The 26,873-nt window shown below is 43.5% G+C and overlaps 1 protein-coding gene across 5 annotated transcripts in view; it reads right to left on the bottom strand.

Moving 5' to 3' along the window:
* RNF144A (ring finger protein 144A) overlaps positions 1 to 26,873 on the bottom strand; it is a 155,602-nt gene that overhangs the window by 111,674 nt on the left and 17,055 nt on the right. For 4 of the 5 annotated variants that reach the window (XM_033176632.1, XM_033176634.1, XM_033176637.1 and 1 more), the window contains one exon: positions 22,664 to 22,863. The exons of the other annotated variant lie outside the window; for it this stretch is intronic. The gene's annotated coding sequence lies outside the window, so the exon portion shown is untranslated. The remainder of the gene's footprint in view (positions 1 to 22,663; positions 22,864 to 26,873) is intronic. 5 annotated transcript variants of the gene reach the window in all.

The following is a 26,873-nucleotide window of genomic DNA, read 5'->3' on the forward strand; positions in this document are numbered from 1 at the left end:
TCCGACAACCATTTTTTCAGGACCCCTCTCTGTAGCGGAGAGCTATTCTCTTTCTTTCACCTGTTAAACTTCCACTCCCAACCTCACTCTTCATGTGTTCGTGTCCTTGTTCTCCCTGGCCATGAGACAACCAACCTCGGGTATTACCCCAGACAGTGAGGCTGTTTCCATTTCACATGTATTTAGTAAATAAGAAAGAAATTTTCAAATGCCAATCAAACACTGTCGCTAATATTACTCCCACAATACCACACACTGCCTAGGAATTCCAAGAAAACACAGCATTTCCAGGTGGCCAAGTCAGGAATGCTTCATGGAAGAAGGGCTATTCGTGCTGGGCTTTAAGGTTGGAGTGACGTTGTTATGTGAGTGAAAGAAATTCTAGGCAGAAGGACAAAAGGGGGGTGGGTATTCAAAGTCATGTGCCAGACATGAAGGCATGGCCTCAAGGATGTCATCCACAGCAAGATCCCTGCATTGGAGCTTTCCTCTCTTAGTGTTCTCTGGCTCTTAGTGTCCTCTTGTCCTTAGGATGCATGCATGTCTCATCTCTCCAAATACATTACTATCTCCTAAGGCTGGATCTGTATCAAGTGCTCTGGATCACAGGGACTCCACTCACAGTGCTCTGGGCACAGTAGGCACTTGGTGCAGCTCTGTAAGAGAGTAGTTCACATTCTAAGAGAAAAAAACTATACCTTTATAGGAATTCAGTCTGGAAAAGAAAACGCCTCCACTCCTCAGAAATTAATTGTTTTTCCTGGTCATATTGTCGCTGCACATAATCATTATCATCATAAAGGTTTATTATCATAAAGATAATCGCAACATGTTAAATGTCTATGAAGCAGCAGACCTTTCTGTGATACAGTAAGAGATAACTGGAAACCCATGGACTAATTTAACATCAGACTTAAAAAAAGAAAAGCATGCATTATTCCTTTTCTAATTGCTAAATTATTACATGTTTTAAAGAGAAATTACACTAAAAGCCATAAAGAAAAAAAAAACACGGAAGTCCAAGAAAGATATCCAGAGGACCAAGTTGTATTTCAAACAGCAAAGCAGATTTTTCTGAAAGCCTTCTTCAGTACCACACACACACACACACACACACACATATACACACACAATTGAAATTGGCATTATGCTGACCAATGACTTCATACAATCACTTCACTGCCAATTTCAAAACTAAGTGCATGCCAGCACTTTCTTCAGTTCTTCCTTCATGCTGAAGGAAGTAAACAAACCACTTGTGAGTGTGAATGCAGCGGAGAGCCTGAAACTGCCACAGACCTGCCTGCCCATGGTGAAGGAGAAAAGAACTCTCATACCGCCACACCAGGGAACCCACGTATTTGCCAGGAACATTTCAGGTGTGGAAGCGCCATTGACCTGGCATGACCTCTTCCCTTCACGGTGAGAAGAAATACATGCCTGATCTATGCAGAGAGCAGGTCAGTGCTGTTCTGTCTGAGAATCCTCTCTCTACACACCAACACTCCCCAGTCATGATTAATTTCTCCTTCAATTCCAGATGGCATTATCCTTCCCCGGTTGTATGTTGTGACCATCACTTTCCAGAACACAACCTTGGCCACTCTCATTGCCTTCATAAAACAGTATCATCCAGGGGCCCAGGTGGACTCACCCCGACTCAAGTTCTCTAACAAAAGTCAAAGTCCCGTCATGGTATGCCTTCCGAGTGTCGGAAACCACCTTCGGCTGGGCTCATTTTTAAAAAAATAAGAGAGTAAGGCAGATTCTCAGAGTCGATCTGGGAACCTCAAAGGTTTTCACTCTGTTGCAAAGATTCCATGCCAAAGGCACAAGGGTCTTTGATGTACATGGTCCCTAGTCTACTCCAAGGGAATAAAAGGAAAAAGAGGATTTTAGGGCTTCACTGAACAATACAGTTTACTTTTCCTCCACCCATGTTTCCCTTTAGTTCTCCTGTGGTCTCCATTGCCATGAAATATCCTCCTGGATACTAGGGGCGAGACATTCATTTCTAACTGTTAGAATCACAGAACGTGAGGGCTGGAGGGTCTCCGGAACACGGGCCACCCAGAGGAAATAACACAGAGCGGCGCTGTGCGATCTCCACACGAGGGCAGGGAGGAGACAACACGGAGCGGCGCTGTACGGTCTCCACACGAGGGCAGGGAGGAGACAACACGGAGCGACGCTGTACGGTCTCCACACGAGGGCGGGGGGGAACAACACGCAGCGGCATTGTGTGATCTCCACACGAGGGCAGGGACAGGTAGCCCCTTGACTGCGATCCAAATGTCTATTTGGTAGTAGGCTAGTCCCGGGGAATCCAGGGGACTTGGAACTTCACTTGTTGCTCCAGTGCAATGGTTTGCATGTTTTTTCCCTCTGGAACTCATGCTGAAACTTAATCCTCAATGAAACAGTATGGGAGGTGGTGGTGATCTTTTAAGAAGTGACTGGGTCATAAGGCATCTGTCCTCATGACGGGATGAATCCATTCCCAGGTCATGGATGAACACATTAACGGGATGAATCCATTCCAAGGTCATGGATGAACACATTAACGGGATGAATCCATTCCCAGGTCATGGATGAACACATTAACGGGATGAATCCATTCCCAGGTCATGGATGAACACATTAACGGGATGAATCCATTCCCAGGTCATGGATGAACACATTAACGGGATGAATCCATTCCCAGGTCATGGATGAACACATTACGGGATGAATCCATTCCCAGGTCATGGATGAACACATTAACGGGATGAATACATTCCCAGGTCATGGATGAACACATTAACGGGATGAATCCATTCCCAGGTCATGGATGAACACATTAACGGGATGAATCCATTCCCAGGTCATGGATGAACACATTAACGGGATGAATCCATTCCCAGGTCATGGATGAACACATTAACGGGATGAATCCATTCCCAGGTCATGGATGAACACATTACGGGATGAATCCATTCCCAGGTCATGGATGAACACATTAACGGGATGAATCCATTCCCAGGTCATGGATGAACACATTAACGGGTTATCACGGGAGCAGAATAGCTGTCATGAGAGTGGGTCTGTTATAGAAGCCACTTTGGTTTTCTTTTGTGCGCCCCTCCTCCTGTGATGCCTTCTGCTGTGCTATGATGCAGTGTGAGGCCCCCCACCAAGAGCCCACCCCATGAGGTCACCTGATCCTGGACTTCCCAGTCTCTAGGACTGTGAGAAATAAACTTCTTTTCTTTATATTACCCAGTCTCAGATGCTCTATTACAGCAACAGAAAATGAACAAAGACATCCAACAGCAGCTCTCCTAGCTGGATGTGCACACGCAACAGTACATCATAATCCCTGTTTTCCTAGTAATCTATTAAATGATCATGCCAATGAGCCATGCTCCACTTTCACTTCCATCCCGCCGATCGGTCTCTCTGCTTCCTTTTTATAGTCTCTGACTCCTGGCCATGCCCCAGTGTCCCACTGAGAGAACAAGCTGTGAAAGTTACAAGGGTTCATGAGACCCTGAAATCGGAACTCCCTGGAGTTGCAGACAGGCTAGGGCGCTTCTCATGTATCATATCACCAGCCTCACACCCAGTGCTGTGACTTGGCCACAGGGATGTGGAAGCCCTGTCCTCTCACTGAGGGAGTTTATTTGGAATGAGTCAATGAGGTGCTTCACCAGGAGCATCACGTGTTCTGTGCTCCAAGGGCAGTAAGAGAGTGATCGGGGAGCAAGCACTGGGGAGCAGTAACTGGAGCCCCATGCTGCACCCACAAGATGATCGAATGCACCATTTAGGGAGCCACTGGGTAAGAGAGAAGCTTTTAGGGAGCCATTGGGTAAAAGAGGAGCTTTGGAAGAGTGTCCAAGCTCCTTTCAGCAGGGCCCACTCTTAACCTTGATCTCTGCACAGCCCACCCACTGCCACCTTGCAGGTGAGATACCAAACCCATGTCCACCTCTGCCTCCTCCTGCAGGATCCACAGAAGCAACTGCCTGATTGGGAAGGCAGCCAGCCTGCGACCCTCTAGGAAATCCACGTGGACAGTCCCCCAGAATCATGGACACTGACCTTCAATTTTGTCCCTCAGCGTCCCACACACTCCCCACCATGACACAGGAGAGAGGCTACTGCATTAGCTCAAGGTGCTAGTCACAATCCAACATTTGTAACTCCCAGAGGCAGCCAGCACTCCACCAAGAACGACCGAAGTGGGCCACACGGGTTATTGCTCAAGGTCTATGCTGACGGCACTATGAATCACTAAGACATCTGCCTCGAGAGCCTTAACCAGCTGCTCTACCTAAATGGCAACATTCTTTTTTCTCCCAAACTGGGTGATCACCTGGGTGTGGGGGAGGAAAGCAAGGAAGGCTTGCCCTTGTCCATGCGTTTGTTCCATCTCTGGCACGGCAGGCAGCTGAGTTACTGGGCTGTGCCCTTCAATCACTTCACTTTGCTTTCTGTCCCTTCACCAGCCCAGAGCAGAGCCCTGCAGAAGGGACTGCTGAAGGCAGGCAGAGCGGTGATCAGGTTCCACCTTCCAGGAAGAGACAGCGTGCCTGGTGCCCCGTGGTGCCTGCGCATGACAGCCTGGCTGCAGACTACTGTGTGCTTCCATCTGTCACCTTCCAGTGCAATGTGACAGCAGCCCTCCGGCGATCCATCTGCTTCCCTGGAGCTCCATCCCGACTCCCCCACCCCATTCTGTCGTCGCCTAACTGGGCACATCCAAGATTAGGCAGCCTCAGCTGCAGCCCCCAGAAGGAAAGCTAAGAGCCTCACACCAAGCTGCTAAAAAACAGACATGTTGAGATTGAGTGGTGAGAGGCGGGGAACTAGTGATGGCCCCCAGTCCCTGCAAGGCAATATAGAGTGCTAAGATTGGAAAAGGGGTAGGAGGAAACAAGGACATTTTCTTTTACTTAAAAATAAAAGCATTTGCAAAGAGGTAGCTCTCAGAATATGCCTTTCGGTGTCCTCTGGGATCTCAGCAGCGCCTAGAACCAGAGGGCTCATAAAGTCCAAGTATTTAGAGAGATGACAGTGCCATTCAATCCCAAAAGCACTTGTTGAGGGCCAGCTCTATGTAAAAGTGTGCAGAGTTGCTTGGAGGAAATACAGAGATAAACCATGCGGGGTACCCATTTCCTGCCAATCCCACAGCAGCCTCTATGCAGTGAGCTCTCTGAGACTGGTGTGGTCAACGCCAAGGTGGGCATCAGGTAGACCAGTTTCTCTCTTACTAAGCACAACATCCGGCACTTATCCGCACACAATCACATCCTTCCAGTCACACTTTGCACACAGTTTTGCACAAATACAATGCAAAAGGGAATTGTTTTAAAATACAGTTCCTTCATTCAGCAAATATTTACCAAGTGCCTTCTGACCTCTGAGCACTCTTAACACCGGAGCAGGTGCCAGGCCTTCTACACTGAGCTCTGAGCCCAGATGCAGCTGGTAAAGCCCTACATGAAGGGCAGAGGGATACAGGATTCAACAGAGGCAAGCACGCGGGGCAGAGAAGGGGTTCCTCAACCAGAAGAGCTCCCACGAAGAGCTTGTTGCAGACACTGGACCAAGGGGAGGGAAGAGCCAGTGAGAAACCATAGCACCAAAGGGCTGTCCAGGGCCACCAGTTATTCCTTACATTCCAGCTGGAGTGTGCTGGTGGCCCAAGAGTAAATGAGTCTGCAGCCAGGCCAGCAGCTTCCTCACAGGTTCAGGAGAAGAGTCCAAACCTTGCTCCTGCTTCTGATGCCCTGAGAACTACTGATGGAGTTTTCAACAAAGAATATTTTAATATGCTTGTCATTTTCGCATGATTTCCTACAGTCTGAGACAAGGAAAGCAGTCAGAACTTTGCTGCAGGTAAGTAATAATTTGCAAGTGCCCTGCATATTTTTCGTAGCATATGTATGTGCTGAAAGCTTATCAGACAACGTATGAGGGAGTGGAGTACAAACCACCAAGCCTCCCGGACGCATGCAGGGTTGTTCCTACATTGAAGCTGAGCAGCATACCAGGATGCCACTAGATTAGAACAGAGTATCCCAAAGCCAGACCTGAGATTAACAGTGGGCCAAGCAAACAAAAATCCCGGTTTAAGATCCAAGAGACCCAGATTCAAGACCCTACTGCAAATTAAATTCATGAGACCTTGGACCATTCCATGGTGCCATAAAGCCTCAGTATCCTCATCTGTGATTTGGGTTACTGAGAACTGCCCTGCTTCTCACAGGGCTGTCATGGGGATCTCTGCAATAACCTACAGCAATGACGTCCAAAAAGATGTGTGGTGTATAGATGAGATTAAAGAGCTGAAAGCTGCTTCTTCCGGAGGCACCTCTGACTCTCTAGTTTGGCTATTTCACCACCATTTCAGGTACACACCATGGATACAGAGGAAGGTGACTAGCCTCAAAGAGTTTACAGGAAAGTAAGTGGCTATAACTGTGCATATTATCCCCCGCCCCCTAAAAAAAAAACAGAAACAAGAAAAGAATTTGCTAGTTGGCAGCCAGGACTCCTTGGTGTCTGACACAATCCTCTATGAATCAGACAACTCCCTTAACATGTAATCTGGGCTATTTTAGAACCCCCAATAAGCTTTCAATGGGTTAGGAGGGATCACCTTATTTTTAAAGGTCCTAGAGGGCTTGAAGCCATGTTGTAATATTTTTACAGCCTCTTTCAGAGTCAGGAGCTATACGGATTTTGTCCTCACTCTGAATTTAACTAGTACTTAAGTGTGCTGATTATAGCTGCAAACACGCTTCTTGTTCCAGTGTGTGGTTGGAGAGGTGGACAGGGAAGAAGCTTTGGAAATTTACAGCACAGAAATAGCATGTGGTCTGTCTGCCTGAAAAGAATCAATCCTTCTGTGACAACAGCTAGAAGACCAGCAAAGGGCCTGTCGCAAACAAAAGACAGCCATTAAAACGGGGCTTCTTGTCACCAAATCCCTGTTTTGGGACACAGGACAGGCTTTTCCAGTCCAGGAGACACCAACAAAGCCAGGAGCAGGCACGGAGCTAGGGTGCAGCAGACAGGACAAGTCTGGCTGGAAAATCGGGGGTCATCCAAGCAAAACATTTAGACACAGTGATGATTGTAAAGGAAATAATTAAGAAAGAAATTGCACCAGACACTTCCTAACTGGTTTTGCATGAAGGAGCAACTCTATTTGGTTGTGGAAATGAGCTGTGGATGGCAGGAGGGCCTGGAATGGGCTGAGAAGAACTGACTTGATCTAGCCACTGGCCAGCCCTGGGACCCCCGCAGGTCTCCGATCCCTCCTCTGTAACATGAAGGCCTTAAATGTAAAGGATACTCTTTTGGGTTTCATGGAGGGGAACCACGGAGGGGAAGCCTTAGTTGATGGGGGTCACAGGTACCCTAAATTTATTCCCATGTCAGCCTGAGCTGAATTTTATTTTTATTTATTTTTAAGACACCGGGCTTCCATAAGACTTCCTTTGGAAAATGGATCACCACAAAACTACTCCCCAAATTTTGAAAACTCTGTACTGCATGATCTCTATGATTTCCTTTAAGCGTTCATATTTGTACACAACAGTGTTGCCTTACAGTAAAACAATCAAAAGAAAAAAAGGTTTCTTATCTTACCCTAACAGACTCTGTCATTGTGCTATAGACACCCTAATAAACACGTCTGATAATGAAATCCTGATTTGTTCCCAAATTTCAAGTCACACAGAAAAAATAAGGCAAAGACGCATCTATTTTTAAAATAACACTATCTTTTAGAGAAGGTAGTGCGTGGGTCACCTTATAAATGTTGACATACGTTTGCTACAGAAAATAAGGTTTAAAAATTATAGAATGAAAATAACCTAGAATATCAACTTGGTGACAGCTAAGTTTACCAGTGCTATGTTCTTTCCACATTTGCAAAGTGTGTCACACGGCCCTGGACTTACACGTACATAAGATCTCAGTCCTTCGTCTAGTTCACATGATCATAAAATATTTTTTCTACACTGAAAATCTGTGCCTACTTAATTGGAAATCTACATAAGTGTCATGAAAAACCTATCAGTGAAGAGTTCCCATCTTCTTTGATGCTCCATCCAAATGATTAAACAGGCTTTGAACCAAGGGGCCACCCACGTCTTCAGTCCCAACAAAATCAACAACTGCAGACATCCACTTCCCTCATTATGATGAACCAGATTCTATCAAGACCCTTCCCACCAGAAAATAACTAAAGCCCAGTTAAAACAGATTGAACTAAAAAATGAATGAGCTTATAAACCTGTAAGTGGACTACAGAATTCTAAGGCTCTTAGGGTTTTTAGAAACTGAGAATTGAAGGCCTTTTTTTTTCAACTTTCTGTGCTCACAGAAAAATATCAGTGGTGTCTACTAAGAGAAGAGAAACAGAATGTATAACTTCCAAATTATAAAAGAAAAAGGAAGTAATAATATAAAGAAACAAATATGTACTTAAAAAACAGGAAAGAGCATAAAAGCATTTGGAGAAAAAAAAACCAAATATATTAAAGATCATAAAAAATAAATGGATTAAGCTTGACAGCCAAAAGAAAGAAATGGCAAAATTAAATTTTAAAAACAGATAAATATACCTAAAACTATAAGAAATTGGAGAAATTAGAAGTCAAAGGATGGAGAAAAGTGATCAAGAAAAATGCCAATCAAAAGAAAGCTATCAGACAAAATAGGCTTTAAAGAATAAAGCCTAACTAGAGAAAAAGAAGGTAATAATTATAAAAGGCTTAATTCATTAAGAAGGCATAAAATTTTAAATTTGTATACATCAAACAACTTCAAAACATACAAAGCAAAAATTACACTTACTGAGAAAAATGCCAAGTACACCATCGCACTGAGAAAACTCATTATATATGACTTTAAAATGGCAAACATGCAAACTAGTAAAAATGTAGAAAACATGAAAAGCACCGTAAACAATCTTGATGTAATAGATTGTAAAACCCAGAACCAATACACTGGGAATTCACAGTTTTCTCAAAAAAAAAAAAAAAAAAAAACAGAACATTCACAAAAGCTGACATTACACTGGGACATAAAGAACAACTCAGCAGACCATATGTTTTGACCGCAATGCAATTAAGATAGATGTCGATAATGAAAAGATTCCCCATGTTGGAAAATTTTGAAAGACTTATCAGTAACTCATGGGTTATAGAAAAATATGTAACTTAAAAAATATGTAGAACTGAACATTAATGAGAATATTATTTAAGAAAACATATGAGGCCGGGCGCGGTGGCTCAAGCCTGTAATCCCAGCACTTTGGGAGGCCGAGGCGGGCGGATCACAAGGTCAGGAGATCAAGACCATCCTGGCGAACACGGTGAAACCCCGTCTCTACTAAAAAATACAAAAAAAAACTAGCCGGGCGAGGTGGCGGCGCCTGTAGTCCCAGCTACTCGGGAGGCTGAGGCAGGAGAATGGCGTGAACCTGGGAGGCGGAGCTTGCCGTGAGCTGAGATCCGGCCAGTGCGCTCCAGCTTGGGTGACAGAGCGAGACTCCGTCTCAAAAAAAAAAAGAAAACATATGAGACACCATTAAAGCAGCAGTGAGAAGAAACATTTTTTTTGAGATGCAGTTTTGCTCTTGTTGCCCAGGCTGGAGTGCAGTGGCATGATCTTGGCTCACTGCAACCTCCATCTCCTGGGCTCAAGCAATTCTCCTGCCTCAGCCTCCCGAGTAGTTGGGATTACAGGCGCCCGCCACCATGCCTCGCTAATTTTTGTATTTTTTAGCTGAGGCAGGGTTTCGCCATGTTGGCCAGGCTGGTCTCAAACTCCTGACCTCAGGTGATCCACCAGCTTCGGCCTCCCAAAGTGCTGGGATTACAGATGTGAGCCATTGCATCCAGCCCCGAAAATTCATAATCTTAAATGCTTATAGGGCTAAAACTTATTGAGTTGCTTTTAGCTGAACAAGTCAGAAAAGCAACTATAGCCCAAACTCAAGGAGAGCAAAAGAAGACCTATAACAAACAAAAGCAAAAATAAATAAAACACAAAGTAAAGTTACAGTACAGAGGCTCAACAAAGTCAAGAGTGTTTTCCTTTGAAAATCATAATAAATGCACAATCTGGCAGGTTCGTTGAGGAAGAAAAAAGAACAACTGTATTGTAATAAATAATAGAAGAGATTTTAAAATCTGTGAATAATTTTATGCTAATTAAATTGAAAAGCAAGGAATTATGAACACGCCTAAAAGAATACAATTTAACCTGGGTAGCACAGTAAGATTCCATCTCTAAAACATATATATGTATGTGTGCATGTATATATAAAATATAAATACACATCTGGATTCTATTTGCTCATTTTTAAATTTTTTTTAAGTTATATATATAAACATATGTTAACATACTTTTTTATATATAACATATATATACACATAAAGCTTAAGAAAACTGACTCAAGAAGAAACGAGTGCAAATAATTTTACGAACTTTGAAAAAAGTTGACTAGAAATCTTCCTACAATAAAATCACCAGGTCTCGTTTTCAGTTGAGTACTACCAAAATTTCAAGAGCAGATAATATAAATCGTACAAAAAATCTTCTGGTAAATTGGGAAAAACAGGGGAAAAAAAAAAACCCTCCCTCTTCAATCAGACAAAAGCAGTTAAGGAATGAAAAAATATAGGCCAAACTCTCTCATGAGTAAAGAAGCAAAAATTTAAAACAAAATATGAGCAAATGGAATCCAGATGTGTGTCAGATGTGTATTTAAACAAGCTAGATTTATCTCAGAAGTATAAGAGAATTTAACATTACAATATACTGTAAGTGTAATAGAACATTAAAAAAAAAACAGTGAGAACCATATGGTCCTCTTAATAGATGCAGAACAGGCCTTTGATAAAATTCAACATGCATTTATGATTAAAAACATAAAATACAACTCGACAAATTAGAAACACAAGGTAATTTCCTTAACCTAACAAAGGACATTTACAAAAATATGGCAGCAAACATATTCTTAATTAAATTAGAACATTCCCTACAAAACTCAGGCTGAAGGAAAAGATATCTGCTATTACTTCAATTCAATATTATACCTTGGGCTCTAATGCAAAAGAGAAAACAATAAAAAGAAAGAGAAACTATAAGAATTGAAATTGAATAAACAATAATTTCATTATTTAAAAAACACAGCATATGTACAAGAATCTATAGACAAAATATTAAGAATACCAAAGGTTTGGTAAAGTGACTAGATGCAAGATCAATATTAAAAAGGTAATTACATTTATACACTCCAGCAAAGATTCCATTTCCAAGGGTATAACAGAAACTAAGGTACTAGGGGCACATTCAACAAAAGATAAGTAAGGTGTATGGATCTAGAGAAAAGTACAAAACATAGAAATTTAAGACATAAATACATGGATGGTGATACAATGTTCATGGATGAGAAAAGTCAATATCACAGATTATGCCAATTCTTTCTAAACCGACCTACAGATTTAATGCAATCCAAGCAACTTCCCAATACGGGTTTGCTGCTGTTATCATTGGTGCTGTTAGTTCATAAACTAACTCTAAAATCTCTATAGAGGGCAGAGGACCAGGTATAGCCAAACACCACCGAATAAGAGGGAAAAGGCTGAAAGCCAAGTGCCAAAACTTACTAGAGAGCTGGAGTCATTAAGAGCATGCTGCATTGGGGCCGGGCGCGGTGGCTCAAGCCTGTAATCCCAGCACTTTGGGAGGCCGAGACGGGTGGATCACGAGGTCAGGAGATCGAGACCATCCTGGCTAATACGGTGAAACCCTGTCTCCACTAAAAAATACAAAAAACTAGCCAGGCGAGGTGGCGGGCCCCTGTAGTCCCAGCTACTTGGGAGGCTGAGGCAGGAGAATGGTGTAGACCCGGGGGGCGGAGCTTGCAGTGAGCTGAGATCTGGCCACTGCACTCCAGCCTGGGCGACAGAGCGAGACTCTGTCTCAAAAAAAAAAAAAAAAAAAGAGCATGCTGCATTGACAGAGAGGTGGACAATCTAACCAAGGTAATAAAGGAGACACAGGAAAAAAAAAACATGAATACATGGAAACATATCACATAACAGAGTGTGTATTTCAGATAAATAGAGAAAAAGGGCCATTCAATAAATGTTACTAGGTATTGTTTTTCCTTATGAATAAAAATCATATTGGATTCCTCCATCACACACAAAAGTTAATTCTAAATACTTTTAAAACTATTAAATATAAGAGAGTGACTTATGACCTCAGAATACAGAAGACTGTATTAAATAAAAGGCCCTAACTATAAATGGGCAAGGTTGATATAGTCAGCATGTTAAAATCAAGAACTTCTAGTTATTAAAAAGGTAACTTACAGAACGTGAAAATGGATCGCACAAACTGGGAGGTAATATTTTTAACACATGAAACTAACAATAGTCTTCAGAATATAGGAAAAATGCGTTCAAACCAGCAAGAAAAACACAATCCAATAAAAAAAACTAGACCAAAAATATGAGCAGTCATTTTACAGTTTAATGGTGATTAAACATGGGAAAAGAAGCTCAACATTACTGGTACCTTAAATTCATCTATTAATTTGGCAAAACTTAACACACCTAATAATGCCGAGTGTTGGGATAAGAAAGGCATAAATTTTAAAGGAAACTCTTATTCACTGCTGATGGCAATGTGAATTGGTATGATCACACTTCAGAAATCATTACAGCATTTTCTTGCAAACTTAATCATTAATTAGCTTTTTTTTTCAGGCCCAGCTGTGCTCTTCCTTGGTATATAACCAAGAAAAAAATTGCACTCATGGACCAAGTATTTAGGAACCAAGAATGCTAATAGCAGACTGTTTTCTGACAGTAAAGATTGAAAATCATCCAAACATCCAATGGCAGGAGAATGCATGAAGAAACTGATGCTACGATTATCAAATATCACACAACATGAAATGAATAAATACAGTTACACAAAACAACATGGTTAAATCTTAGAGAACACTGAGTAAGCAAGTCTACCTATAGCACAATATCATTGTTAACAAGTAAAAGGATACGAGGTTTAGCAATAAAGAATGCTTAAAATAGCAAGGGAAGATTAGTAGATAGCTCAGGGGAAAGGTGGGATGCCAGGGCAGCAATATATGGGGGCACCATTCACATCGACAATGCTCTCGTTTGAAAGAAAGGTTCACAGATATTTGCGAATGATGCTCCAAAACTGACATAACTCAGTTTTTCATGTGTCAAATTCTACTGAATACAGCTCTTTAAATGCACTGCTTAAAACAGTAATATGGCAGAATCCTGTTCTGATTAAAAAGCGGGTATCTTTTTATGCCTCCTAAATTTTCTAGAAGGGTAAATAAAAATAACAATAATAATGGTGATGATGATAGTGGTTTTCTCTGGGGAAGAAGGTAGAGAATTTAAATTTTAACTTAATACACTCTCTGTAGTTTAATAATGTTACTGTGTATGTATATTTATTTTTAAAATAAATTATCCACAATTACTTAACTGAGTAATTCCTTAGAGAACTTTTAGAACTCAAATACAAAAGTTAAGATTAAGAGCAAAGACAGATCCTGAATGAATTTCAAAAATCCAGTGTTGATTCGTCAATGAATTGAAAGAACATAGAAATGGCCCAGGGCTGAGTGTAGGTCTCTGAAATGGAAGTCCCGGGTAACGCCCACACCCTACTCACTCCATGGTCTCTTCCAGGAGAGACTCAGCTCTGTGCTAAAGAGGCCTAGACTGCCTCCAGGGTCAGCTAGCAGTCTGTGGATTTCATGATCCTTTTAATACAGAGGATGTCCTTTAATTCCTGTCCTATATAAGAACCTTCCTCGGACGATGCACTTTCAATTTATTCTCTATTCTACCAGAAGTTTCTTGATTTCCTTAAAGAAAAAAAAAAAGGAGGGGAGGGGAGGGGACTGTGAAATGCCTTCCCCAGGTTAACCCCTTCTTCAAAGATTCTGAAATGTGATTTTTGTAATTTTTTTCCCCCATTCTGGAAACATTTATGTACAAACCTCCTGTTTGTAGTTAATCCTCACATTCAGTTGACTTATTCACAGAGTGGAGAAATGTTTAACAGCAGGCTCTTCATTCTGATTCTTCAAAACCTCAAATTGCATTTGACTTTTTCTTTCTGGGAAGTATTGGTGATAATAGGACACTCTTTGGGGCTGACTTTAGCCGGCACCGAAGTTTTCAACTTGAATTGGGCAAAGAGGACCCAGAAGAGAAATCAAAAGCCCCATGTGGTCATCCCATGTGGCCTATGCTTTCAGGGATGGACAGGCACCCCAGAGCCCACTGGTGCCTCTCCTCTGTCCCCAGTGACCTCATCCACTAATGGACTTCACAGTCATGTTCCTAATCTCTGCAAAATAATTCATCTGATTTCAATATGTGCTTCTTCCCACTGCTGGACACCATTATTTCTGGTACTCAAGATCTCTTCTGAAGCACATGAAACACCAGCTGATAGCCCTTAAAATGGCTCCTCCAAAACACCAATGTCCAGAAATGATCCACTCCACTCCCACCAGGCCCATGCCCATCTGGACCCTGGAGAGTCTTGCAATCCTAAATCACTTCCATTTGGAATCAAGATATTTTCCAAGACGTTCTAATCTTCCTGCTTTCCTGGTGCTAAGAGTCACCTCCTAAGAGTCCCTCCAAATTTTTAACCAGGCAGAAAGGTAATGTGAGATTTGGAAATGGAGCATCCTGGGCTTGTTTCAACTCCACCAATGGCCCCTTGCCTCATCTTGAGCAAGCCTTGTTCAGTCTCAGTGTTCTCAGCTGGATGATGGGAAACACCATAGCTCACAGGGGAATTGTGTAAGCTGGCAAAATAACCATGCAAATGGAATTTCATTTATAAACATCAAAGTGATAAATAAATGATAGCTGTCAGCAGCAACCATGAGGTATTTCATGCATCCCTAGACCTCTGGGCAGGATCCAAACTTGCGTGGCTCCAAGAGCTTGAGAATCAAAATCAACCTCCTCTAAAGTTGTCCCTTCTCTCTGTGCTGTGACAGAAGACATCCCTCAGCCAGAGCTGGATCTCCCCAATTCCTGCAGCCCTGCAGCACCATCACAGTATTCTCCCCTAAGAGAATAAAACATGTAGACCATCTCCACACCCAGTCTTCCTTGCAGCTGGGAGCAACAGAGCTCGCTGGTATCTTGTTTGTATCTGCTGAGTTTCCACCATTTAGCATGGCTGCACCAGCTGCACATACTGACCTCCTTCCCTCTTCCCTCGGGACCTAGATTGGGCTGTAGGTGGTCATTTTGTGTGCATTTAGTTCTTAGCCCATAGTTAACATGTGAGTGGCTAATATCTGAATGTTGATCACACGTTATGAACAATTTCCCCATCCTTCAATACATCTGATCCTTAGAGGGAGCATCTGCCATTCCCATTGTACAATGAACAAATCCAAGAGAGATGTGGCTTCTCCAGATCACGTGGGCAGGACAGGGCAGAGCCAGGCCTCACCAACTCTCCAGCTCCACCTCTTCCCACAGACCCTCTCATCGGCACTGTGTGGCCTGCAGCAGAGGCTGTCCCTTTTTTTGGCTTAAATACGGCTTAAAATAATTTTTAAAAACTACTCAGGCCCTTTGCACGCGCCCTCAGTTGCCATCTAAAAAATTCATAAGAACTACAAATCACTGAAAATGATGTAACTTCTGGCATGTTGCCTTTTGAAAAATAAGTCAAGGTCAGTTGAAAACGATTTAATTTTGGGCCTATCACTAATTTTTATATATGCAGAAACTTTCTTCTTGGGCAGAAATTTTATAGCATTCCTTTATCTCTCTGAAACTATATTAGCATTGTTATTCTCCTGACATAATTTTTACTTCATGTAATGTAAGCTAAGATTCTTTGTCTATATTTTATCAGCAGAAGTATTTTACTGATTTTAAAAATTAAGAAAAGTATTAATTTTTGAAATAGCTTGTTACCATAAGGTTCCAACTATTAAAAATGACAGCAATTGTAATGATTATATAATTCATAAAAACAGGATAAATATAAAATTAATGTATATTTCTTAAATCTAAAAAATAAACTTCTATTGAAAATACAAGAATTTGGATTTTTTTCTCTTTAAGTTTGTATATCTACAGATAAATATTACTTATATGTATAATAAGACTCAATTCAAGATCAATTTTGTTCCAATTTTTCACTTTTATAGCTATAATAACTTCACTATGTTGTTCACATACATACACAGATGGACTAGAAGACACACTGTAAAAATGAAACTCAAGTCCTGAACTTCTACATACATGCCAAAAACCACATAGTAATCAAAGAAAAACTAACTCTAAGTGATCAGCTGACAACTTAATCAGCAGATCTTCCCACAAAAGTAAACCTTGGGGAACCACCAGATACGTAAATAATGAACAACCAAGACATTAGTCATTCAAGTCCAGTTTCTGGGAAATACATCAAGAGACTATACTAAGACTTTATAAATAATTGTACTCATTACTTTTTCACTTAAAGCCACCTTGTTTAAGTCAATATACTCAGAACGAGCCTGAAAAAAATCTTAATACACGATTTTATTATTAAAAATGTTTCAATTACATGTTTGTCAATATTATTTGTATATTTAGCTCATTCTAATAACCTAAGAAACAAAGGAGGTTCTCACTGTCAAATCGATCAACCCTATGTTCTATCAGAAGAGGTTTCACCTTATTTTTAAATTCAAATAAATGTTTTTACATTGACTATATATTTATGTATCTATAATTATAGGTATTATATTTATTTATATTATATATATTTACAGAGAGAGAAAGAAAAAAGGAAAAGTAATTTTTAAAGTACTGAGAGATAAATTATGAAACATAACTCATAAAACAGATTATTAAAATCAGTAAGGTCAGGTTTAAATCAAGATTGAGGTGATTGAATTATGTTACCCATTTTATAACAAATTATAAAGGCAAGATACTAATGGTGTTCTCATTAATACTTAATAAAGCAGTGTTAAACTGAGCTAAAATTAGAAGTTATTGATGAAGCTGTAAGTCTGAGAGTAGGCATGATATTTCTTTAACGAATGTATATGCATGTGTCTATGAAGCTCTGTTGTTAGGCTTTTGGGAATAATCAAAAGAAATATATGTTTAAAATAAGGACAAAAATATATTTGTTTTTGTTAAGCCTCATGACGCAACATTTCCTGCTGGGTCTTCTTCCCTTTATCCCAGAAGCAGATATCACCCAATCAACCATCCAGAACCCTTTTGTTTTGAATCACATCACTACCCTTGACACATCTGAATGGTTCTTCCTGCCCAGGAGACAGATTCTACCTCCTCCCGACAGGAAATCTTCAGACTCCAGGCTCCAAGCGGCCCCCCAGCCCTGCTGTTCCAGGGCCCAGGTTCTCCTCACGTCTTTCCTCACAGCAGGCTCAAAACTGTCTTGGTTGTGAGAATTCTTCTAACAGTCAGCACCCATTTCTCATTGTCTTAGTTTTACTCTGGCCTGTGCCCAAGTTTTGGGAACTGGAGTCCACATCCTCAGCTTGTCAACATTACCCCCCCCAAAAAAAAAAGAATATCAACAAAAAAACCCACAATCTTACAAACAGAAGTCGGCCTGTGTCTCCTCATTTATCCTGCGGGCCTCAAGCATGGGACCTTGCACATCATGGGTGCTCATTAAATGCCGACTTGATCTTTCTAGAGAAATCTATACTGCCATAGAAAACAGGCACTTGCTGTTCTCTTGCCAGTAGTTCTCTGGCCCCCTCCAATTTGGCAAGTATACACACCCAGAAGGCTCAGAGAAGACTGACCCAGCAACAGACTGACTTAACACCATAGCCTAGAGTACAGAACACGGAGGAAAATGGCCCAAAGTGCTGAAAAACAAAAGAAAACAAACCCCAGAAAACTGTAACTGAGCTAAATGTGGAAAATGTGGTTACGATTGGTTTTAACGACACCATCAGCCGCTGCATCTCAGAAGAGCATCTCTGTTTCCATTTCTAAAAATACTGCTTATTTCTCCACATCAGGAACTCTGAAACCAGGAGGAACTAGCGCAAGGTATCGATCTTTTCGCTTCCAGTTCATGCTTTAAAAACGACCTTTGCCCTAAAGGTCAGCTAGCCAAAGGCAGACCAGCAATGAGCCGGCCACACAAAGCTGCAGTTCCCAAACGTGGCCGGTCCCAAGGCTGAGTGATGGCCAAGGCTAAGGCCAAGTTTTTAACCGATGATTTCTTTTCTTTTTACACTACTGATATTTCTCCACTTGGGAAAAACAAAACAACAAAACCAAACAGAAAAAAAACCTGTACTTCAGATTTAGCTACGTCAGTCATAGAAGGCTGGACTGAGGCTGGTTTACAGTCCATGAAAACCATCTCTCTTTATAAATCCTGAACATTTAAAAACATCTTTGTTCATGCTGGAATGTCATTTCCTAGTATTTTGGCCATTTCACCACGACTCTTTTGTGAATATGAAGCCATTTCATAGTTCTTGGAATTTGTTTGAGACAGATTCCCAAACAGAGCGTCCTGGGAGGTGGGCGTGGCCAACAGAGAGAACACAAAATTCCACTTGGCCTCATGATGAGTTTTCTCCAGGGTTCTTTAATGTCTCCCTCACACCTGAGGAGTCCCTGTCTCAGGACCAGCAAAAGCACTGCAGGGAAAGATGCAATAATCCTAATATGTTAATGTTAAGATTAAAAAATAACCATAAAGTTAGAATGCATTTATTTTCCAAGGAATGGAAGAGAAAGTGGGAGGGGAAACTTCAAATGTCAGCTTTCTTGGTGGTCACATCGGGGCCACAGTGCCCCAGCCAGGAAATGCAACAGTGACACCTTAGCAATGCCTTTTCACCTTAGCAATTACCCACCAAAGGGGTAACTAGGCAATCGGGTAAGTGGAGGGGCAGATCTCTCCAGCAGCCCTTTTAAAGTACGGACAATGAAAATGTGAGGCAGGATGACTAAGAAGCCGAGCTTTTGGGAGGAACACTGGAACCCGCGGCACTCGCAGACACCCCACATTCCGGATTCCTCACACCACCTCAGATCCCTGCCTGTGCCACTGCAGGTCCCTTCTCCATCGCCCCGGCCCCACAGTGCTCGGCCTCCTCCCGCATCTCCAATGGCTCCTCCTCTGCTCCTTCCTCCCTCAGCCCTGCTGTCCTCGCTCCTCACTTCCCTGTCTCAGTGCCCTCCGAGATTAGGATCCTCTCTCCCCGGCACACACTACCAACTCCAGCCACTCTTTCACTGTGTCCCCCTCAGCTTGGCCAAACGATCACTCAATTCTTGATGTGCATGCACCAACTCCCCAGCAGAGCTATCTAGAGAAGATGCAGTCACCACAGTGGCTCCCTCAGTCTGCGGCCAGGGCTTCCAGAGGGCTGCGAAAGCTTCTGATGACCGCTCTGCACCTCCGCCTCTCTAGAGGACTTTCTGCTGCCTCCCGGTCTCTGCAGACGTCCAACCCCTCCTCCATGTGGCATGCTCAGATGCTAGCTTTGACTCCCATTTCACAAAGGAAGGTCGGCAATCAGAAGAGAACTGCGGAGCCTCCTCCTCCGAGCACCACCCATGCATGTATCCGTCATTTGGTCCATCCCCACTGGTAACTATCCATGTTCCTCCTAAAGCCAGTAACTCCACTTGTCCACAAACCCATCTCTCTCGCCTACTCAAGAAGTGTTTTCAGAAACTCTCCATCCCACATAATCAATATTTCACTCTCTACTCAATCACTCCCATCAGCATCTAAACATGCTGATAATGCTTCCAACTGAAAACCAATTCTCCTAAGCTTATTTACCCCACCAGCTACCACCTCAGACTCTGCTCCCTTTTGCAGCAAAGCTCAACTGAGTCGTCTACAATCCCTGTATCCACTACCTCCCCTGCATTCTTCTCTCCAGTCCAGCATGTGTGGCCACAGCCACCGGACCACTGGCCCCAGCACTGACCTGAGCCTCCATTCTCAGTCCTCTCCATGCTCCTAGTTTCCCCGCTTCCTCCCTGGTTGTTCCCTCTTGTTCTCCTTTGCTGGCTTGTCCTCTTCTGCTCCTCATGAAGCTGGAATGCCCCAGGGCCCTGTCCGTACAACTCCTCTCTTCTTTCACTGGAGATCTCATCTGATCTTATTCCTTGAAACACCAACCAGAGGCCAAAGACTCCCATCACATCTCCGGCACAGACCGCCCTCTTAAACGACCAGCTCCGGATAGGATCACCCACTCGGCATCTCCACGTGGGTGGTTTATAATCTTCTCACACTCAGCAAGTCCAAAACTGAACTCTGAATCTCTTTTTTTAATTGAGACGGAGTCTCGCTTTTGTCACCCAGGCTGGAGTGCAATGACGTGATCTCAGCTCGTTGCAACCTCCGCCTCCCAGGTTCAAGAGATTCTCCTGACTCAGCCTCCCGAGTAGCTGGAATGACAGGCATCTGCCACAACTCTCAGCTAATTTTTATATTTTTAGTAGAGACGGGGTTTTGCCATGTTGGCCAGGCTGGTCTCGAACTCCTGACCTCAGGTGATCCACCCATTTCGGTCTCCCAAAGTGCTGGGATTACAAGCGTGAGCCACCGTGCCCGGCCTCTGAATCCCTTTTTGCACCCAAACCTTCTCTGGCTGCAACCTACTCCAACTCCACTGGTGAGAATTTCATCTGGTTACTCAAACTAAAGTCCCTGGAACCATTACAGACCTTCCCCTTTTCCTCATACTCAACAAACACTCTGGAAGGACACGGTAAGGGCTTTCTCTTCAAACTGTATCCAGAATGTGGCCACTTTTCCCTGCTGCTGCTGCTGCTGCTGCTATCTGCAGAGTGTGCCCCACTATCTCTTGCCTGGATTACTAAAGTAGAATTCTCCAATGACCTCTGAGATGGTCTCCTGGATTGTACTCTTTTCCACCGCCCTCTCCAACATCCTCTGAGATGGTCTCCTGGACTCTACCCTTGTCCTCCACCCTCTCCAACATCCTCTGAGATGGTCTCCTGGACTCTACCCTTATCCTCCACCCTCTCTAATGTCCTCTGAGTTGGTCTCCTGGATTTTACCCTTGTCCTCCACCTTCTACAATGTCCTCTGAGATCATCTCCTGAACTCCACCCTTGTCCTCCACCCTCTCCAATATCCTCTGAGATGGTCTCCTGGACTCTACCCTTGTCCTCCACCCTCTCCAATATCCTCTGAGATGGTCTCCTGGACTCTAGCGTTGTCTTCCACCTTCTACAATACCCTGTGAGATGGTCTCCTGGATTTTACCCTTGTCCTCCACCCTCTGCAACATCCTCTGAGATGGTCTCCTGGACTCTGGCCTTGTCCTCCACCCTCTCTAATGTCCTCTGAGATGGTCTCCTGGATTCTAGCCTCGTCATCCGCCTTCTACAATGACCTCTGAGATGGTCTCCTGGACTCTAGCCTTGTCCTCTACCATCTCCAAAGCTCTCTGAGAGGGTCTTCTGGACTCCAGTCTTGTCCTCTACCCTCTGCAATGGCCTCCGAGATGGTCTCCTGAACTCTACCCTTGTCTTCCACTCTCTCCAAAGTCCTCTGAGATGGTCTCCTGGACTCTAGCCTTGTCTTCTGCCATCTGCAATATCCTCCAAGATGGTCTCCTGGATTCTACCCATTCCTCCACCTTCTACAGTTTATTCTCAATGTAGATGCCAGAGTAAGCTGATTAAAATGAATTAGACCATGCTTCTCTGCTTAAAACCCTACACTGATTTCTGATCGTGAACCCAGAATTCCCCAACAGCCTGCAATGGCAGGGACAGTCAGGTCCTGCTATGTCCCGCTCAGTCCCAGCTCACGGCTCTGTGCTGTGTCCTCCCAGCCACACTGGGCTGGGTGCTCCTCCAGCTGTCTGTGTGCTACGGCCACCAGTCCTTCTCTCTGCAGCGCTCTTGCCCAGATGCTAAGTGGCTAGTTCCTGCACCTCCTTAAAGTCCATATTCAATTTCTCCTTTAGAGACCTCCCTGACCACTCCACTTAAAACTGCAACCTGCCCCGTCCTACTAAACAGGACTAAATAGTCTACTTTTTCTTTTCTCTACAATATCTAGGGCTTGTTGCATAGCATGTAATTTGCTTCTGCTACTGTCAAATGAAAATTATCTGTCTCTTCCTGCCTGTCCCTACCCCCATCCTCCACCTGTACTCCCCACAAATACAGAATCTCCATGCGAGCAGGAACTGGTGCAGCCTCACTGTGTTCTGAGTTAGAGCTGTGCCTGGCACACGCGGGGGCTCAATCCGCGTGTTCTCTGGTGAATCAGGGAGATCTAAAACAGGAGTCTCAAAAGATTGTTATAAACAGCAAATGAACAAACCTGGAAATCTTTCCAAAGTATAAATAACTACAATGGCATAAAATAATGTGTTGAACACTATCTTAAAATTCATTCCAGGGAAATCTACTAGAAAACTGCCTATATAGTGTGGCTTAAGAGGTATAGAAAAATCCACCCAGGCAGGCCTACCATCTTTTCTAGCAATGGCCTGAGATTCCACTAAGAAGAGATCAATGAAGGTTTGCAAGCCTTCATTTTCCAAATTCAAAGTTACCTCTGAGAAGTCCAGAGGGGACGAGAGGAAGTGTCTTCCGGCCAGGTCCTGATGTCCTACTGTGCTTATGCACACTCAGACAGCTCTGCCCTCAGGTCAGGCGCCCATAGGGAGAAGTGGGAGAAGGTCTCCGGCACCAGGGCTCCCTGCAGAGCTGGGGGATGCTGGGGGCATGTCAGAGTCAGCAGCGTGCTGGATGCCTAAGAAACAAGGGAAGAACACAGGCAGTTAGAGAAGCAGGGAGGAGAAGAGCAGGGTCCAAAGCCTTTCTTCAAGCCCAGAGGAAACGCTACTGACATTAGAAATCTTATCCAGTCAGACAGTTGTGAGGCATAATAGAACACCGGAGAAAAAACTGAGGTTTACTATGTTAAAAAAAAATCCACCAAGAAGTTAATGAATAAATCCATCAACACAGACAATTCTGAGATAACAAACTGTCCCCTCGATCTTCATTCTGTCCCCTCCTTTTCAATCACAGCCATTCAGCTTTGCCCAGTGAGTCTCCTATACAGAGAGGTGCAAATCCACAGAAAAGCTTGCTTTTCAGGGCAACCATGAAAAAAATAACTCAAAAGAATATAATACAATAAAAACAGAATTAAAAGAGGATAAAATAAGCTAATGAAAAAGAAGGCAAAATGGAAGAACAGAAGAACACAAATGACATTAAGATCCATGGAAAACAAATAGTACAATGGCAGACATAAATTCAATGTTATCAGTAATTACACTAAATGGTTTAAACACTCCATTCAAATGGCAGGAATTGTTTGAATGAGTAACACTATATGTTATTACAAGAAACATAATTTAGAAGAGCACCAGAAAGAATACTTAGAAACAGATTTAACAAAAGATGTGTAAGATCTGTATATTAATAACTACCAAAACATCATTAAAAAAAATTAAAGAAGCCCTAAAAAAGTAGATATCCCATGCTCATGGATGGAAGACAATGTTGCTAAGATAGCAACACTTTCCAAAGTAATATATTAACAGATTGATTAAAAACCACAGAATGGTGTACTTTAAACTGATGACTTTTATGCTGTTTGAATTCTATTTTAATAAAACTACTATTTAAGAAGAAAGAAAGACGCCTGGCGCGGTGGCTCACACTTGTAATCCCAGCACTTCGGGAGGCCGAGGCAGGTGGATCACGAGGTAAGGAGTTTGAGACCAGCCTGGCCAACATGGTGAAACCCCATCTCTACCAAAAACACAAAAATTAGCTGGGCATGGTGGCAGGCACCTGTAATCCCAGCTACATGGGAGGCTGAGGCAGGAGAATCGCTTGAACCCAGGAGGCAAAGGTTGCAGTGAGCCAAGATCGCGCTATTGCACTCCAGCCTGGGCAACAAGAGTGAAACTCCATCAAAAAAAAAAAAAAAGAAAAGAAAGGGCAGGGGAGGGGGAGGGGAGGGGAGGGGAGGGGAGGGGGGGGGAAAGAGAGGGGAGGGGGAGGGGGAGGAGGGAGGGGAGGGGGAGGGGGAGGGGGAGGGGGAGGGGGAGGAGGGAGGGGAGGGGGAGGGGGAGGAGGGAGGGGAGGTGGAGGGGAGGGGGAGAGGAGGGGGAGGGGGGAAGGAGAGGGGAGAGGAGGGGGGAAAGAGAGGGGAGGGGGAGGGGAAGGAAGGGGGAGGGAGAGGGGAGGGAAGGGGGAAAGGAGAAGGAGGGGAGGGGAGAAGGGAGGGGAGGGGGAGGAGAAGAGAGGAGAGGAGAGGAGAGGAGAGGAGAGGAGGAGGAGAGGAGAGGAGAGGAGAGGAGAGAGAAGAAACATGCCAAGTGGAAAAAAATGTAAAAGACGAAGGCAAGATTACTTCAGGTTTTCCCAAATGTTCTCTTTCTCAGTATAGCTTTTGTTCATCAAGACTGCAACACTATATGTAAACTCTGCTTAACTTTAGGCATTTCTGTTCGGGAAGCAAAGAACAAATTCAACTGCATCTTTCTCTCTCCCCGTCTGCCTGTGCAGGGCCATCCTAGTTTTCTCAAAGCAGAGAATCAGAGGAGCAGTGTTTCCATCTGACCAGTGTTTCCATCTGACGAGAAGACACAGCCTGGTGGACAGGCCCACGTATCTTTTTGGTAGATATTCCCTCGTTACTGCTCCTTTACTAAAATAGCAAGCATTGCCCACATGCAGTCTGAGGATGCTGATTTTTTGCAACACTCAGGACCAGGCTGCTCAAGCTAAAGCCTTTAATGCTAATATCTCCACTAGCTGAGAGTCCTGACCCAGCCTCCAAACATCACCAGCGGTGCACAGAGCAAGCCTCTCACCTCCAGAAAGCTGCTCCTCCTCAGTCCTGAGCAGCATCTAGATACCCATTCCAGAAAGTGGTATTCACTTTGTTGCAAATCTATTCTCTGCCTTTACTTGGCAATAAATTCTGAGCCTTCAAATAAAAGACAATACAGTGTCTTTTACTGCAGCTTCTGCCATGTTTCCCAGGTAAGAGAGCCTATAAACAGAATTATAACCTCCAGCAGGAAGAAAAGCTCTCTGCTCAGCTGGTGCACTGGCAAATGAAGCCTTTCCCAGCTGCATTATAAAAAGATTTATAAAGAGAGCCTGGCCACAGAGCTCTCTGCCCAGAGGGGTGTGCTGGGAGCCCAGTGTGGCTCCTGGGCTGTTGGCAGGTTGCAAAGCCTCCTGCCCCCAACTGGACAGTGGCCCACGGTCACATAGCTGACTGGCATCCGCATTTTCTCAGCACCAGCAAACAGGCGCTAATGAAGTGCCATGCATTTCACTTGGTTGTTTGTCATCCATATTTTTAACATATTTTAACAGCCTCTAGCCAAGCTGCATGTGTGCCCAGGTATCAAGAATTGTTCTTCATACTACTCTGGCTACAAAGCCACACGGGTATTGAGTGGTCAGTCCCTCAATACTCAAGAAGCCCTCATATTTTTAGTACCTGGTTTTACAGAACACCAGGAATGCATGTATTGGGTTTTAGCAGAAACATCTGTAGTAAATGTTCATGCACTCCTCAGCCTCTTCTTGCACCTCGACCATGTGCAGGTAGGAGTGATAACAAGGTGAATAAGATGTGGTTTCTGCTCTCAAGGAGCTCAGACTATGTAGGAATCTATAAGACCGCACCTGGCCCTCAGTGACACACACACACACACACACTACCGTGTGTCATTGAAAAAACTCTGATATACTGAAGGACAGGATGAGGCTTCTCATTTCCTACCAGTGTGCTTCTCTGGTAATTTCAATACAATTAATTAATTTACACCTTTCTGGGAACACAGATGCTACTTCAAATTATGAACAAAAGACTCAATGGTTCAGAATAACCTGAGAAAGTCAACCTGATGCAAAAACATATATTAAAGAAATTATTTTATTCATTTCTTTCTTTCACCAAGTGTGTGTATATCAATATAGAAAAGGATCCTGTTAGGCCGGGCACGGTGGCTCAAGCCTGTAATCCCAGCACTTGGGGAGGCCGAGACGGGCGGATCACGAGGTCAGGAGATCGAGACCATCCTGGCGAACACGGTGAAACCTCGTCTCTACTAAAAAATACAAAAAACTAGCCGGGCGAGGTGGCGGGCGCCTGTAGTCCCAGCCACTCGGGAGGCTGAGGCGGGAGAATGGCGTAAACCCGGGAGGCGGAGCTTGCAGTGAGCTGAGATCCGGCCAGTGCACTCCAGCCTGGGCAACAGAGCGAGACTCCGTCTCAAAAAAAAAAGAAAAGGATCCTGTTGGTGATTTTTAAAGATTATATAAGATGACTCCTTATTAAATAAAGGCACCAAAAGAGCAGCAGCTGAAATCACTACAATAAAAAGGCTTATGAGAAAAAAAAGTCAGTGACAACCACTCAAAACCTTTAGAACTTTGCAGTCTGAGTATTTCTCTATATGCACACACACATGCATCTAAAGACGCATGGATGTGTATACATATGTATATATGCATCTATGTATGTGTGGGGGGGCGTGTGTATACACATGCCATCAGCTAGTGATAATAGCTACAATAAAACACAACCAGGTAAAGAAAGGATGTGCTATTTTCTTAGTCTTTAAGGCCTCTCTGAAGACGTGATATCTCAAGTGAGTCCTGGATGAAATGAGCAAGCAGGGCATGAGAATGTGCAGAGGAAGAACATGCTCCACAAACACGCTCACTGCTCCTCACAAGCACTGACAGTGAAGCTCTACCCGCCCTCGCTGTTTCCGTAGG

This window comes from Trachypithecus francoisi, unplaced genomic scaffold (genome assembly GCF_009764315.1).
Source record: "Trachypithecus francoisi isolate TF-2019V2 unplaced genomic scaffold, Tfra_2.0 Lachesis_group17, whole genome shotgun sequence".
Lineage (NCBI taxonomy): Eukaryota > Metazoa > Chordata > Mammalia > Primates > Cercopithecidae > Trachypithecus > Trachypithecus francoisi.